This window comes from Solea solea, chromosome 19 (genome assembly GCF_958295425.1).
Source record: "Solea solea chromosome 19, fSolSol10.1, whole genome shotgun sequence".
Taxonomy (NCBI): domain Eukaryota; kingdom Metazoa; phylum Chordata; class Actinopteri; order Pleuronectiformes; family Soleidae; genus Solea; species Solea solea.
In genome coordinates this window covers 23525861-23541538 of record NC_081152.1, presented here as the reverse complement: position 1 = coordinate 23541538, position 15678 = coordinate 23525861, and positions in this window count along the sequence as shown.

Sequence of the window (15678 nt, the reverse complement as noted above, 5' to 3'; positions counted from 1 at the left end):
CATTGACACTGACCACTCTAGCCAGCTTGTACTGTCCTCTTAGGGCGTTTTGGTCAGCCAACCAGACCACATCTCCAACAGCAACATTTCGCTCTTTGGTGTGTCATTTGTTTCTTATGAACAGATTTTGTCCAGCCAATTGGCTCCACTTCTTCCAGAAATCGCTTAACTCTGCTTGAATATGTTTAAGTCTTTTGTAAGGGTACCCGTCAAACTGGAAATCTCCAGGGTCTCCCTTTGGATTGGCACGTCCTAAAAGCAGCGAATTTGGGGTTATATACTCTACACAGTCTTCTCTGCTTTGAGTTCTTGCATCGATGGGTCTCTCATTTGCAAGGTTGGCTGCCATGAAGAGAAAAGTTTGGAATTCTCCCTATGTGAAAACACCATCTCCACCAAGGTTGCTCAACGCCCGCTTCACTACTTTGACAGCTGCCTCTGCTGCACCATTCCTATGGGGAGAGTCTGCAGGATGGATTCTCCACGACCATTCTGTACCATGCTTGGCAGCTGTATCTTCAAGTTCAGACCTGTTTAGTCGGTCAAGGAATTTGTGAAGCTTCTCTGGCTTCTCTGGCTCAGGTCTGGCTTCCTGGGGTGTCCTCTCAGTGAAGTGAATCTTTGATAGGCTAGCAGGAATCCTTCAGATGACATGTCACTCACCACTTCAGTGTGTATGGCTCGAGAAGCCATGCAGCAGAAGACTATCCCCCATACTCTGAGTCTAGCTCCCTTTTGACCTCATCTTTAACTTCATAAGGGCCGAACAGATCCATGGTGGTGAATTCAAAAGGTGCGGCTGGGCCTGTTCGCTCTAGAGGCAGGTCAGCCATGATTTGTTGACACTGTTTTGCCTTGTTTTTCCTGCAGACCACACAGCTGTCAACCATTTTCTTGGCAAGTCTACGGCCTATTATTGTCCAGGCTTTCTTCCTCATCCGGAGAAGGGTTCCTGCCACTCCCTCGTGGTTTGCTTTGTGGGATTCTTGTGCCAGCAATGTTGATACCCATGCTTCAAATGGTAAAACTGGCACTGCTGTCTTATCTTCGTTGAACGTCTGAATTCTGCCTCCACAAACTAGCAGTCCAGAGTTCACATCTTTGTATACTGCCAGTCTGCTTAGAGTTGTGTCTGAAAAACTGTACCTTCTTGAGCTGCGAGAAAGAGGTCTTTGAGTGCATCTTCATGTTCTTTGACAGTCGGCATAGCTTGCTTGGGTGATGTTACCCAAGGGGTGTTCAGCCTCTTCTGATCCAGAGGTGTCAACTTGGCTTTTCATTCAACAAATCGAACTTCAATGCCTTGACTTGTCTTACATCTTAAGTACATCACAGCTTCATAGGTCTTGTGCACTTCCATCAGAAAATGTAATGCCCCAAGGTTTCCCTTCCCAGCCAGCTGGTGTGAGGCTCCTGTGGAATTTCACCTGTCCAAGCTGCACATATTCTTCAAAAAGCTGTATGGCTTCTTCTCTGAGGCTTTCTGAGAGAGGTTGGTCCCAGGTGACCTGAGTTAGTTTCCCACCCTCTCCCTCTTGGAATGCTTTTCTTACAAGAATTGCTCCCTTCTGCTTGGCAGGTGTAACTAAGCCAATTGGGTCGTACAGTCTAACTACTTGGCTTAAGAGATCCCTCCTTGTCAGTGGATTAGGTGTCTCAGTTCTCACCTCCTCTTTGAGAAGATCTTTTCCAACTCTCATCTTCTTCTTTCTTTATTCACTTCTTTTCCAAGTGAATAAAGTTCGGCAGCCGTGCTGTTTCCCTCATAGCCAACTGAGCAATGCAACCAGCAGGTCTGTCTCCAATGTTGACTCTGGTAATTGCATATTCACTTATCTCTTCATCTGGGCTGTCCCTCCAGAGGAACCTGTGAAGATGCGTCTCACGCTCCTCCAGCCAGACAGAGTTGTACATCTTTTTGATGTCTCCTAGAGATGCATGCATCCCTTCTCTGAATCTCAACAGGACAGCTCTGATAGTGTTGAGAATGTCTGGTCCCTTCAGAAGAACATCATTCATACTCAGGCCTTTGTATTTCTGGCTACTATTCCATACAATTCGAACTGGTGTCGTCACTGAATGAGGGTTTGGCGCCACCAGGTGGCTTACGTACCACACTGGTCCGTTCCACTTGTCCATGATTTTGTTGGTGAGTTTCAAGGCTGCGCCTCGTTCAACCATTTCATTAATCTGGGTATCATATGCGACTTTCCAGTCTGGCTCTCTACTTAGTTGCTTTTCCATCCTTAAGAAACAAGCCTGGACGGCACCTTTGTTGTTTGGGAGAGAGGCAGGATCTACCATCCAAGGATACTTTGCATCCCAATGTGGAGCTGCTGTGTGAGCATCCCCCTTTTTGTAGGTGAGGCCTCCTTTAATGATCTCAAGCTCCCTCTCCTCTGCCAGGGTCACTTCTTATCCTCCTGGTGGACAGTTTCCAGATCGGCATCCTCCACATTTTGGCTCACATGCAGCTCTGATGCTGTCCCAGTGCCACCACTCAAGGAACTCACGGTTACTAGCAGCTGTACATTTGGTCTGAGCAACATCCTCCTGCTGTAGCTGGGCTGTGTCAGTTGTTGGACTTGTGATTTCTTGATATTTGGCAGCTGGGAGCGAGCAAAGTGTGTTTTGGACTCATATGCTGCAACCTCCACTTCTTCAAACAAGTCGGGATGTGCTCCACCCACTGTCTTCCCTAATGGACTCTCCCACAAGACGAGGTCTCCGATGATTTTTACCCTCTGGGGAGCCAGTGTTCTCTCTCGGTGGCTTATGAGAAGTTCAACCTCTTCTGGCCTTTCCAATTCTTTAAGTTTGACTTCTGGGAAGAATTTTTTCAACTTCTCAGGTTCAATTCCTTGATGCACTCTGGCGATTTCATCCAAGCCGTAGCAGACCATTTCATGAGCTCTCTTTGTCCCTTTAGGAGTCTTGACTCTGACTTTGAGGAGATACCTTTGTGTGTTCACCTTCATGGTCATTCCACCAACTCCATGCACAACTAAAGTTATCTTCTCATTTCTTAACCTCAGTCTTTCAGCAGCCTTATGGGTAATGTAGTTTGTATCTGAGGCAAGATCAATTAAAGTCCCAATCTTCTGCCCTGCATTTGCAGTGACTTGCATCAACATCATGATGACAGGAAGTTCTGAGATCCCATTTCTCTGCAGTAGCTCAGACTGGCCTGAAGCATCGAGTGTCACTGTGTTTTTGTTGGTGTTGGTGAAAGCCTTTCTGCATCGATCTGCCATTTCTGGGAAAAGTTCTGATAAGATCTTCTCTTATTCCCCGTTAGCTTGCTTTCACCTTTGCAGTCTTTTCCACCTTTTTCTCTCTTCCCCTTTTTTGACTTCTCCTTTTGGGCAGAGGAAAAAATGGTGGTCTGGGGCACCACCTTCCCTTTTACAGTCTTTATTTCTGCATAGGAAAGTGTCTCTGCAGTATCCTTCTTCATAATGGCATCCAAGACATCTTCTGCATGCCCCCAGCTTTCTCAATACAGCTTTCTTTTCAGGTAGCTTAAGTTTTTTGAGCTTTCTACAGAAGAAGATTTTGTTGTTGTGCCCACTATCGCCACAGATACCACATACCTCACCAAGCTCTTCTTTCTTTGTGGTTTTTGTTGAAGCGATCTTCCTGTCATACTTCTTGTCTGAACGATCTGTTTTCTCCATCTTCTCCACATTTCTGAGCTGTTAGAGTCTCTCTAGTATTTCCTGTTGACTTTTCAGGAACTTCAAGAGCATGTCAAAATGGTTGTCTGATGTGACATTGTTTCTGGGTTCAAACGTGAACATCAACCAGTCTCTTTTAATAAAGTCAGGCAACTTACTTTCAATGTATTTAATTACCAGTGCGTTATTTATGGCTCCAGAGTTTCCTAACTCTGTGAGATCTGCTAGGGCCTTCTCCACTGACTGAATGAGATCAATGACCTTTCTGGGCTGGTTCCCCTTCACTTGTGGCATCTTCTCCAGCTCTTCAAGGATTTCCACAGTGATGGTTGACTTGTTGCCATATCTGTTTTCCATGACTCTGAACATGTCATTGGCATTTGTGTAGGTTGAAAGCCTGAGGTCCTTTGAGATTTTGTCATCCACACTTTCCAAAAGTTGAATTTTCTTAACTTCAATTGATCCGGATGGCTCTCCCTGCTTTTGCAGACTCTCCCAGTCTTTCCTCCATCTGTGATATTCTCTCTTGCTTCCATTGGAGATAGGTAGAGTGGTTGGCTTGATTCTCACTATTGGTGTGGATGTTGCTGGTTGGGGTAGTAGTTTCACTCCTGTGCCTTGCTCATTGATCGTCCGTGCAGTGGCAAATTCAGCTTTCCTTAATTCAAGCCTGTAGTAGGATGCTCTTAGGTCCTTGACTCTTCCCCCCAATTCATCCTTTAATTCCACAGGGATCCATCTCTCCCATGTTGACATTGCTGAGATGGCTTCCTTTATTCTCTTGTCCAAGAGAACAAGTTGCACTTCATAGCCCTCTAAATTGGCACTTTCCACAGGTACATCAGCCGCTTTGTCATTGGCTTTTTCTGCTTCCAGGATTGCCACAGGAAGTTCACTTCCTCCATACTTTGACCACAGGTTTGTTTGAACAATGTCTCTTATTTCTTCCAACTTTGTTTTGCCTTCTTTTACAGATTTATCAATGTCGGCCTCTTGCTGTTCATCAAGACCTGCGTCCTTGTCCTCAGTCTTAATGTCAGCCTCTAGTCCAATCCTGTAGTCCTCATTGGTATCGAGCATCTTTCTGAAGCAGTCTGAAAGCTTAGTGAATTCCTCCTTTAACTCCACTTGAAGCATGCTGCTTGCTCCTCTTGAAATGAAGTTGGCCTGTCTTGTGAAGCTGCTTTTTGCAATGGTCCTCTTCTTTTTGAGCTGCTGGACAGACTTCCCCAGGATCTCTTCGGCCATCTTGACTTCTTCTGTGTCAACAGCTTATTACTGGATCTGAAGCCGTTTATCCTCAGGGCCAGGCAGCTCTGCGTGGTTTACAACTGTCAAGTCCTCCTCTTGTTCAACATCCAAAATACACAAGGACAACTCTAATTTTTGACTCAATCATTTTTATTTTCCTTTTGGCTTTGTCAGTTGATTGGTCTGGTCAGTAAATTAGGTTGTAAACCTTGAAAGACAGAAACAAAAGTTACAATTTTAATTAAACATTTTAATTAAACATTTTTTAATGCATTTTAAATGAATTTAAACATTAATTAAACATTTTAAATGGATTAAACACTTAAGCCTTTTAAATAGAATAAAGAAAATCTAATTTCATCCATTTTCCAAATTTTTTAATTAAGTTTTAACATTTAACTTTTTACTATCCTTTTGTATCTTTATACCTTTAATTTTCCTAACTCAAAATGAAATATTGTTTCAGCACAAATCCATTTAATGTAAATCAATGCTGCAATGTATTTTTCAGGCAATCTACACATTAAAACATAAACTTAAACATTTGAAGCAGCATTTCAAACACCATGAAAGTAAATAAAATGTTTCACCGACCATTGGCGTCTTTGGACTGAACCTATGAGTGAACTTGAGGTCTTCTCTCTGAAGTTTGTTTGACTGAATGACTGAGTCCCTCAGTGTCTTCACAGGTGCTCCAAATCAGTGACAATGACTGATCAGGTGACAAGTAGTCAGTTTGCTGCTGCTGGTGAACTCTGGGAAGTATAGTTCTTTCAGACCCATCCTGAGAGTCAGCTCAACACTAAGCTAACATCATATGATTAGCGTTAGCTCCACTCACCAATTCCGTGATTTAATCGGCCTAATACTCCGAATCGGGTGATCAGCGGCTCCGGTAGTCGGCTCCTATGTTTGAACATTATGTTACTTTATTGCATTTAGTTTCAGAGTGGTTTGATGCGATATTAGGCGGCGTACTACAACATATCTGCAGCAAACATTTCCTCGGCGTGCTCCTCTCGCTGCTGCTGGCAGCGAGCCCCAACGGAGTTATGTTACGGCGTGACGTGATGACGTAGCGGCGCAATGTGGTGATGTAGCGGCGCGACGTAATGACGCACGGCATCATCTTACGTTTCACGAATGGGGGATAATAATAATAATAATAATAATAATAATGGGTTTTTCACCTGGGTTACACCTATGTTATACATTTCCTCTAATGTCTGCAGAGATTTTAAAAGAACTCCTATAAAACCACAATTTCCTGCTCTCTGAGACCTATACATCTTGACGGGACATTTGCGCATGCTTCACCTGTAAGAAGGGCGCCGAGAAAAGAAAAAACTGTCCAAAGACATATAATACAGTATTTGCATCTCATCAGAAACGGTTAACAATCGGTTAACGAGCTTCGGTTATCGGTCAGAAAACCCCCCAAAATATTCTAGCTAGAATGGCAATACGGGGTAAATATCCATCTCACCTTCTTCTCCTTGTGCCCGATGTCCATATGCCGAAGCTCTGCTGAGCCTGATACCGTGGCACGGAGGTCCGGACCGGGCACGCAGCTGGCTGTGGCTGGCCGCTGCGGCCGCGAGATGGGAATAGTGTTGTAAGTCGACTCTCAACCGTGTCGGCACCTGAGGCAACGTGCGACTGTTGCCCGCTTGTTGTTGCATTAGACAATGTTCGAATGGTCTCTGCCGACGCCAAAATGTTATTTAGTAAAGCGGCAGCTTCTGTTACAACACGACATCTGCGCTCCAAAGACGCTACACTTCCTCTTCCGAGCCGCCTTCCATTTACACTGAAATGCCTTCCGTTTTCACTGAAACGCCTTCCGTTTACACTGAAATCTCAGTAATGTGTATGAGAGTGTTTCAATAGTGTATGTGAGAGCGTTTCATATGTGTGTATAAGAGCGTTTCATATGTGTGTGTGAGAGCGATTCATATGTGTGTATGAGAGCGTTTCATATGTGTGTATGAGAGCATTCAGTGTCAGGGCGGAGCCAACAATCAGAGGAGGGAGGACAGGACAGGGAAGAACTCCAAAAAAAAAAGAAGAGGAATATAAGTGAGAACCCGACACAAAGAACTAAAACCTTATACAAGAAACTCTATAACAAAAGCTCCAAACTAAATAAATGTTGCTGCATGAACAGACACCAGGGTGAAAAGTGTCCAGCTGAAGGTGATTCTCTGGAAATATTAACAACTGGTGATTCCACGATCGAGGGTAGATACATTTTCTGCTCTTGAATCACTAAATGAGCCTGTGTTTGTCTCATTTAAATCACACAGACTCTCTCGTTCCTTCCGAGACGCCATTAGAAATTATGTTTTCTGGACTTCCGGTTGAGGTGGTATGGTGGAATGCAGCAGTAGACAGTAGCTCCACACCAGTCGGCGGGAAAACTGAATAATACTCGAGGTATTGTTGCTTCAGGGGCTGTCTTCAGGGGCGAAGACAAATAGAGGACAAAAGGGCGCGGAAAGCAGGGAATATAACACAACCGGCGATACAAAACGACTCCGGGGGTTCCGAGGCGGAAGAAATCGGCGACAAGGTGATGCTAGCGGAGAGAACTCAAGTTGGTGACATACTTCAAGACTTAGCGTCTGTTACCAAAGACCTGCGGGAATTCAAGAGCGATATGCAAAAGCATTTAAAGATTTTCAAGCCGACCTCAGAAAAGACGTAAGAGACGAATTAACTACATTCAAACAGGATATTAGCCAGAAGCTAGCGGAAACCGCCTCTGCTTTACAAGCCCAAGGTGAGGCTATCAGCGGAGCTGAAGTGCGCATAGCTGAACTGGAAGCTAGCGGCCTGGTAGCTAAAGATGCCCTCTTGTTGCTTCTAAATCAACACAGCAAGATGCAGGAAAACCTGTTTGACTTGGAGAATAGATCCAAGAGGAACAACATGCGACTCTACGGGTTACCAGAAAATACAGAAGGCACTTCAATGGTGGAATTTGTTAACAATATGCTGGTCACTGAACTCAACCTGTCGGACTGTGTCAACTTAGAGATCCAGAGAGCGCACAGAGCACCAGTGGCGAAGCCTAACCCGAACGCACCACCCAGATCTGTTATCGTGAACTTTCTTCGATTTGAAATCAAAGAGATGGTGCTAAAGTCAGCTTGGAAAAAGAAGGTGTGTGTGGATGGTAAGCAGATCTTTTTTGACCACGATTACTTGAACGAAGTAATGGTGAAGCGTCGTGCCTATAAAGAAATTAAGAAGGCTTTAAAAGAAAAAGGAATACGATTCCAGACCCCCCTCACAAGAATCCGCATCTACTGGGATAGCGGGAGTGGAAATTCCGAGGGTCTCATCGACCATGAACATGGAGGAATGTATACGGAAGGCGTTCCCATGGCAACGTGTAGCTTCCAGAGATGACGGAAACCAAACGGCAACACGTGTGAGGGAAAAGCTACAGGAGTTCAGGAGAGAAGCGCAGCGCTGAAGAAACAGATAAGTGTGCATGCAAGGCTGAATCCGAGGAGATGTGAAAGACACACAGGGACATTGCTCAGGATAGAGAAAATTTTATTTTAAATTTTAATTTAAAGGACAAAGTAATGTTCCATTTATTTATTTATTTACTACATTTTTATTTATTTACTATATTCATTTTATTACACTCAGTTTCAGGATGCAGGGTATGCAGGTTTTTTTTGGGGTTTTTGTCTCCTCCTTACAGGATCCTATAATGTATAGTCTTCTGTAGCCTTGCAAAATTGTTTGCTCAATACTAAACCAATAGAATACTGCTGCCGACTGGCTGGATTACTTTTAGACTAATGTTGGACATGTCTAGGAGGAATGGAAGAGATCACTCCGCCCCTAGGGGGGAAAGGAATAACCCCCTACCCACCAACAGGGACTTAGAGGGAATGATGTTTTCCCTATTTACGGAAGAGTCTGTTCTTGTTAGTATTTTTGTTAGGGAACTGTTCTGTCCCTCTTGTTTCTGTTCTGAAGACCTAAATATATCTGAAATGTTGAATGTAAGAAGTACAGTGCACAGGGAGGTTTTGAGTTACTTTACTCCATCAGACGAATGGTGAAATTGATTACCCTGAACGTTAATGGGATTCTTAATCCGACTAAGAGGAACAAAATCTTAACTAAACTACAGAGAGAAGAATATAGATATAGTTTTCCTACAGGAGACACATCTCACAATAATAGAACATAATAATCTTAAAAGAAAAGGTTTCAAGCATATATTCTCATCCTCAAACGGATTAAGACACAACAGAGGAGTGGCCATTTTGATCTCAAGGAATGTTGTTTATGAACATTTAACACAAATAACAAACAAGGAAGGCACATTTATTCTAATCAAAGGCAAGATTAATGGTGTTTTAATAACTCTGTTTAATGTATACGCACCACCAGGGTCAGGATGGGAATTTTACCAACAAATATTTGACAAAATGATAATGGAATCAGAGGGGATAACGATTTGTGTAGGTGACTTCAATCTAACCTTAAACCCAGCTATGCACAAGAATCCACCAATCCAAGCATATTGTTAAAAAAACATGCACTTTGATGGCAGAATTAGACATAGTTGATGTATGGAGAGAAAATAACTTAACAACTAAGGATTATACTTATTTCTCCTCCCCGCACTTGTCATACTCAAGAATAGATTATTTCTTGATGTTTAAGAAGGACAAACACTGGGTTGAAAAATGTCACATAGGATGTATCAGACCACTGCCCAGTTTATATGTCAGTAAACATAAGAACTAGACTCAAAGGAACATTCTGGAAACTGAATTCCAGTATCCTAAATAAAGACACGGCTGTGCACTTAACGAACAACATAGAGGAGTATCTAAAAATCAATGATAATGGGGAAGTGTCACCAACTGTACTCTGGGACGCATGCAAAGTTGTAATGAGAGGCAAACTAATCGCTATGGCATCCCTCTTTAAGAAACGCAGGAAGGAAAGACTGGATAAACTCCAAAACGAACAGCATAAAAATTCATTAAATCCAAATATAAAAATAGAGATGAAAATGAAAAAGAATGAAATAGAAGAAAATTAATATACACCAAACAAAATTATTATGAAGGGGGCAGTAAACATGCTCGACTCCTCGCTTTTAAACTGCGAAAACAACATGCAGATAATACCATTTATTCCATAAGGAACCCTGTGACTAAACAATTAAATCAGGACATTGATGATATTAAAAGTTGTTTTAAAAATGTTTGTGAAAAATTATACACCCAACCACAGGTAGATAATGACAGCAAGATGAATGATTTTTTGAAATCAGTGAATCTGCCAGTCCACTCTGACACTCAAATAATACATTAATTTCTGCAATAACGACGGAAGAAGTCAAAGCAGCCATAAAAAGACTGAAAACAAATAAATCTCCGGGCCCTGATGGGTACACAGCACAATGGTACAAAACCCTAAGAGATGTTTTGACACCTATTTTAGTGAAGGCATTTAATTGGGTTTTGCAGACAAGAGAGACTCCAACTTCATGGAAGGAAGCGATAATATCGGTTATTCCAAAACCAGGAAAGGATACATCTGAATGCACTAATTACCGGCCAATTAGTGTACTGAACTTAGACTACAAATTGTTTACTTCTATTCTTGCTAAAAGATTTGACAAGATTCTACCGCAGATCATACATTTGGATCAGACAGGGTTCATGATAAATAGACAAACCCAAGACAATATAAGACGCACATTACAGATTATCAGACATTTCCCCAAAACAATCTCAGGGCCATGATAGTGAGTTTAGATGCAGAAAAAGCCTTTGATTCTGTAAGGTGGACCTTCCTATTTAAAGTTATGGGAAAATTTGGCTTCAATGAGACAATAATACGAACAATAGAAACACTATACAAAAGCCCATCAGCAAGATTGAAGATTAATGGAGAACTTTCCAAATCATTTATATTAGAACGGTCAACGAGACAAGGATGTCCATTGAGTCCTCTTCTCTTTGCTATTTTTATTGAGCCTCTGGCTCAGGGAATAAGACAAAATGAAGCAATTACGGGGAAAACCATGGTAGATGTTCAGAAATTGCTGTTATTTGCAGATGATGCATAAATATATTTTAGTAATCCATCACGTTCTTTACCAGCTCTAATGACATGTTTAGATGAGTATGGCTCTTTCTCGGGTTATAAACTAAATGTTCAAAAACCACAGGTTCTTAGTTTTGACTACAACCCTCCTATTGATCTCCGTCAGGAATATCATCTTAACTGGGATGAAAGATCTATAAAATATCTGGGAATTAATATCCCTAAAGATTTGACAAAGATTGCAGAAATCAATTATAAACATCTTAATAAGGAAATTAAGGAAGATATTCATAGATGGAGCTTGATCCCATATCTGAGTCTCAGCTCACGTATTGAATCCATCAAGATGAACATCCTGCCAAGGCTTTTATACATTTTTCAGGCATTACCCTTAGAAGCATCAGAAAAACAATTCCAAGAATGGGATAAGTTTATTTCTAGATATATATGGGCGGGGAAAAAACCCAGGATACGTTATAGAACACTTCAGCTATCGAAAGAAAAAGGAGGACTGGCTCTTCCTATTCTAAAGGACTATTAATATTGAACAAACAATGGCGAGAGGAGAGGATTTCTATTCATGGCGTTGATTGGCGATCCATTACTACACAAACACCTTACAGATCACGATAATCCATGGATCACAAATTCATTGCAGATTTTAAGTGATTTATTGAAACAGTCCAATTTAAAAAAGACATTTGAAATCTTAAAGTGGTTTGCATATGACCCACAATTCATACCTAGTCGACACGACTATAGATTCAAGGAATGGACCTCTTGGCTTACAAACCATTCGCTGGACTTCCGGTTTGGGTAAGCATGTGAAAGCAACGCTGTCTCAAGCTCCCGCAGTGATAACTTTGAAAACTTACTTTTTTCTCAAGACCCCATCCAACTGACGTCCATAGGCCTAACATTGGAACATTGAATACTCTAGAGGCACGTCTAAAGCGACAAAAGCGTCTAAAAAGGCTGAAGCGGACGCCTCTTCTGCGGGCGACAGAACAGCGCTAGCTAGCATAGCTACTATGCTAGAAGTCCACAGAGCTAGCATCGCAGCCGACTTCAAGACAACATTCGCTGCTTTGGAACTGAGACACGACAAGATGCAGACAACGATAACGGAACATGGTCAGCGAATGGACTCATTGGAATCTCACGCTGAGCTGCACGCCCAACGAATTCAAGCACTGGAGGAGAGGTATGTGGCTTTGGCAGAAAGCAACGCTAAGCTAACAACGAAGACTATCGATCTCGAGAGCCGCAGCCGTAGAAATAATATCAGGATAATCGGACTCCCGGAGTTAATCGAAGGGGCCCAGGCCCACCAGCTTTTTTGCCGATCTCCTGTCTGAAGTACTCTTGCGACCAAATTCTTCAGTCTCCTCCTGAACTGGACCGAGAGCATAGAGCACGCACCGCTAAACCGCAACCTGGTTCACGGCCCAGGCCGATATCAGATTAAGGAGCTGATTATTCGGGAGGCTCGTAAGAGTCGTGGGAAACTTCAGTACCGAGGGTCACAAATTCAGATCTTTGAGGATTACACACCAGAAGTCGCCGGGGAACGAGCTAAATATCGGACAGTGATGGCTGATCTTTACAACCTCGCTCTTCGACCAGCGCTTCTCTTCCCGGCCCGCTTGCAGATTACTCTGGAGAGCGGGGCTAGGAAGAGATTTTCTTCTCCCGAGGAAGCCATCTCCTTTGGGGCCAAATATAGACAGGCCCCGAGGTCAGATTAGCAAGACGGCTAGTTTATCTACGGCTAATGTGGACTATGCTAACCTAGCTTCCTTGCAGAAGGAGCTGTTTTTGTATTGGTTTTTGAATAGGTAAGTTTTAATATTAATACGGGAACCTGCTGAACCCTAGCACTCTTCATTTTTATTAGAGTGATATGCTGAGTGAGTTATTGTGTTTATTTTAAAGCCCACATAGACCGGAAGCTCCGTTTAACACTGCGTTTGTGTGTGTATCTGCGTCATTACCTCGTTTATGAGACCCTAAAGTTTCAGAACAAACAGTTCAGCCACTGCTGAGAAAATAGTGTTGTATTGTTTTCCTGGGCTCTGCGAAGCGGATCGGCACTTCCTTAATTTGATTTCGTCATCAGAAATCCTCACCACCGTAGCGCCTCCCGTTGCGGGCACTAGTCCGGGCACATCCGGTTGCGTACATTCAACCGCAGAAGAAGAAGAACTACTCTCGTTGTAGCTGCTGAGATGCAGAGCATCCACCGTGCCAGAGGGGGAGCTGTGTATCTGAGAGCTGGCCTATCTATTACGTCACTTCCAGGTACCTGGCCAATCACAGGACAGTGGGAAAGCTCTCGTTGGCTGGCCAATCACAACACAGTCCACATTCTGGGGGTGTGGTTTTGGTCTGAAACAGCGCGGCTGACGAGAGCGTCAGTGAGGAGATATTTTGATCGGCTCGTTTGCAGCGATTAAGAGGTTTTTAATCATGAAAACAAGTTAAAGGTGACATAGACCGGCAGCTCCAATTAACGCTGCGTTTGTGTGTGTATCTGCGTCATTACCTCGTTTATGAAACCCTTAAGTTTCAGAACAAACAGTTCAGCCACTGCTGAGAAAATAGTGTTGTATTGTTTTCCTGGGCTCTGCGAAGCGGATCGGCACTTCCTTAATTTGATGTCGTCATCAGAAATCCTCACCACTCCTCTCACCACCGTAGCGCCTCCCGGTGCGGGCACTCGTCCGGGCACATCCGGTTGCGTACATTCAACCGCAGAAGAAGAAGAAGAACTAGTCTCGTTGTAGCTGCTGAGATGCAGAGCATCCACCGTGCCAGAGGGGGAGCTGTGTATCTGAGAGCTGGCCTATCTATTACGTCACTTCCAGGTACCTGGCCAATCACAGGACAGTAGGAAAGCTCTCGTTGGCTGGCCAATCACAGCAACTGTTTGGTCTGAAACAGCGCGGCTGACGAGAGCGTCAGTGAGGAGATATTTTGATCGGCTCGTTTGCAGCGATTAGGAGGTTTTTAATCATGAAAACAAGTTAATATATGTAAGTAGACCTCAATAACTAACATATATTTGTGATACAAGCATTCTATGTCACCTTTAATATATGTAAGTAGACCTCCATAACTAACATATATGTGTGATACAAGCATTCTATGTCACCTTTAAAGAGACACAAGGGCTGCTTGAACGTTGTCGGGCCCAGGTTTGATGTTTACCATTTAACAGCTGTGCTGGGCTAGTCCTGGGTCTAGCTCGGCTAGTTCAGGAGCGGGGGTTGTGTTACACTCCATTTAAATCCATTTAAATCTGATTTTAATTCTGAAGTTGACGTCACTTAGAGGACATAACAGCTTGTATTATTTTGTTTGTCTTGTTTCATCTTATCTAAGTTGACAGATTGTCAAGCTTATGTATGGTGGTAACTATTATTATGATGGAAAAGGGTTTAACTCAAGGTTTAATTCCTGATGGTCAATACCCTGTATTTTAGTTGTACTCTGCATTTACTTTTGTTTAATCACTTTGTTTTTCGTCTGATTCACTTTTAATATTCAGGTTGTTTTGTTTTATACTCATACTACATGAGCGGTATGGAAAGTATGTACAAGGTTCATGTTCATTTCTATAGGGGTCCCAACTGGCTTTTTTTAAAGCTGCGGGTGCTGGGACAAGTAAAGGAAAAGAGAAAGGACAACGCGGAAAGGGAAGTATGTTCAGTTGGGTTTAGTTTTGGTAAATGGGACTGGGAAAAGGGGACGGGGAGGGTTGTCTTCACCTGATTCTGTTTGTTTTGAGTTCTGTGCTTTGTGTGTACTTATTTTGCATTGTGTTGTTTCTGTACAGAGGATTCCACTTGCTTTTAGCTGCCTGCTCCTTAAGACTGACCTGGCGATCTCACTGTTGGATGCTGAATTATGGCTAGTGTAACCAGGGGGGGTGCCACGGGTGGACGGGCTGTGACGATTATTTCGCTAAACACTGGTGGGCTAAACGCTGCAATCAAACGTACAAAAGTTATGACTCACATCAAAAATCTGAATGCAGACATAATGTTTCTTCAGGAGACACATTTATGTAATTCTGACCATAGAAAATTAAATAGACCTTGGATTGGCCAAACTTTCCACTCTCAATTCAATGTAAAAACAAGGGGCACAGCCATCCTAATTCGGAAAAATGTTCATTTCACCTTAGATAAAGTAATGACAGACTCAAACGGTCGATATGTCATTGTTACCGGTACGTTATATGAAAAACAGGTGATCCTGACATCTGTCTATGCTCCCAATTGGGACGACCATAACTTTGTGAGCTCATTATTTTCTGCTATTCCAGACTTAGATTCCCACCTTCTGATATTGGGGGGAGACATGAACTGTGTGATCGACCCTGCACTGGACAGGTCTAGCCTACGGTCAACCAAGCCCACGAAAATGTCCCAGGCTCTTTCCACATTTATGGATCAATTTGGATTGGTGGACCCATGGCGATTTTCATACCCTTCCGTAAGACAATATTCTTTTTTCTCCCATGCTCATCGTTCATTCTCGCGCATAGACTACTTTTTGATAGATAAAAAACTTATTCCAACGGTTGTTTCTACCCGGTATTTACCCATAACAGTGTCGGATCATGCCACAATAATCTTAGATCTTCACTTTA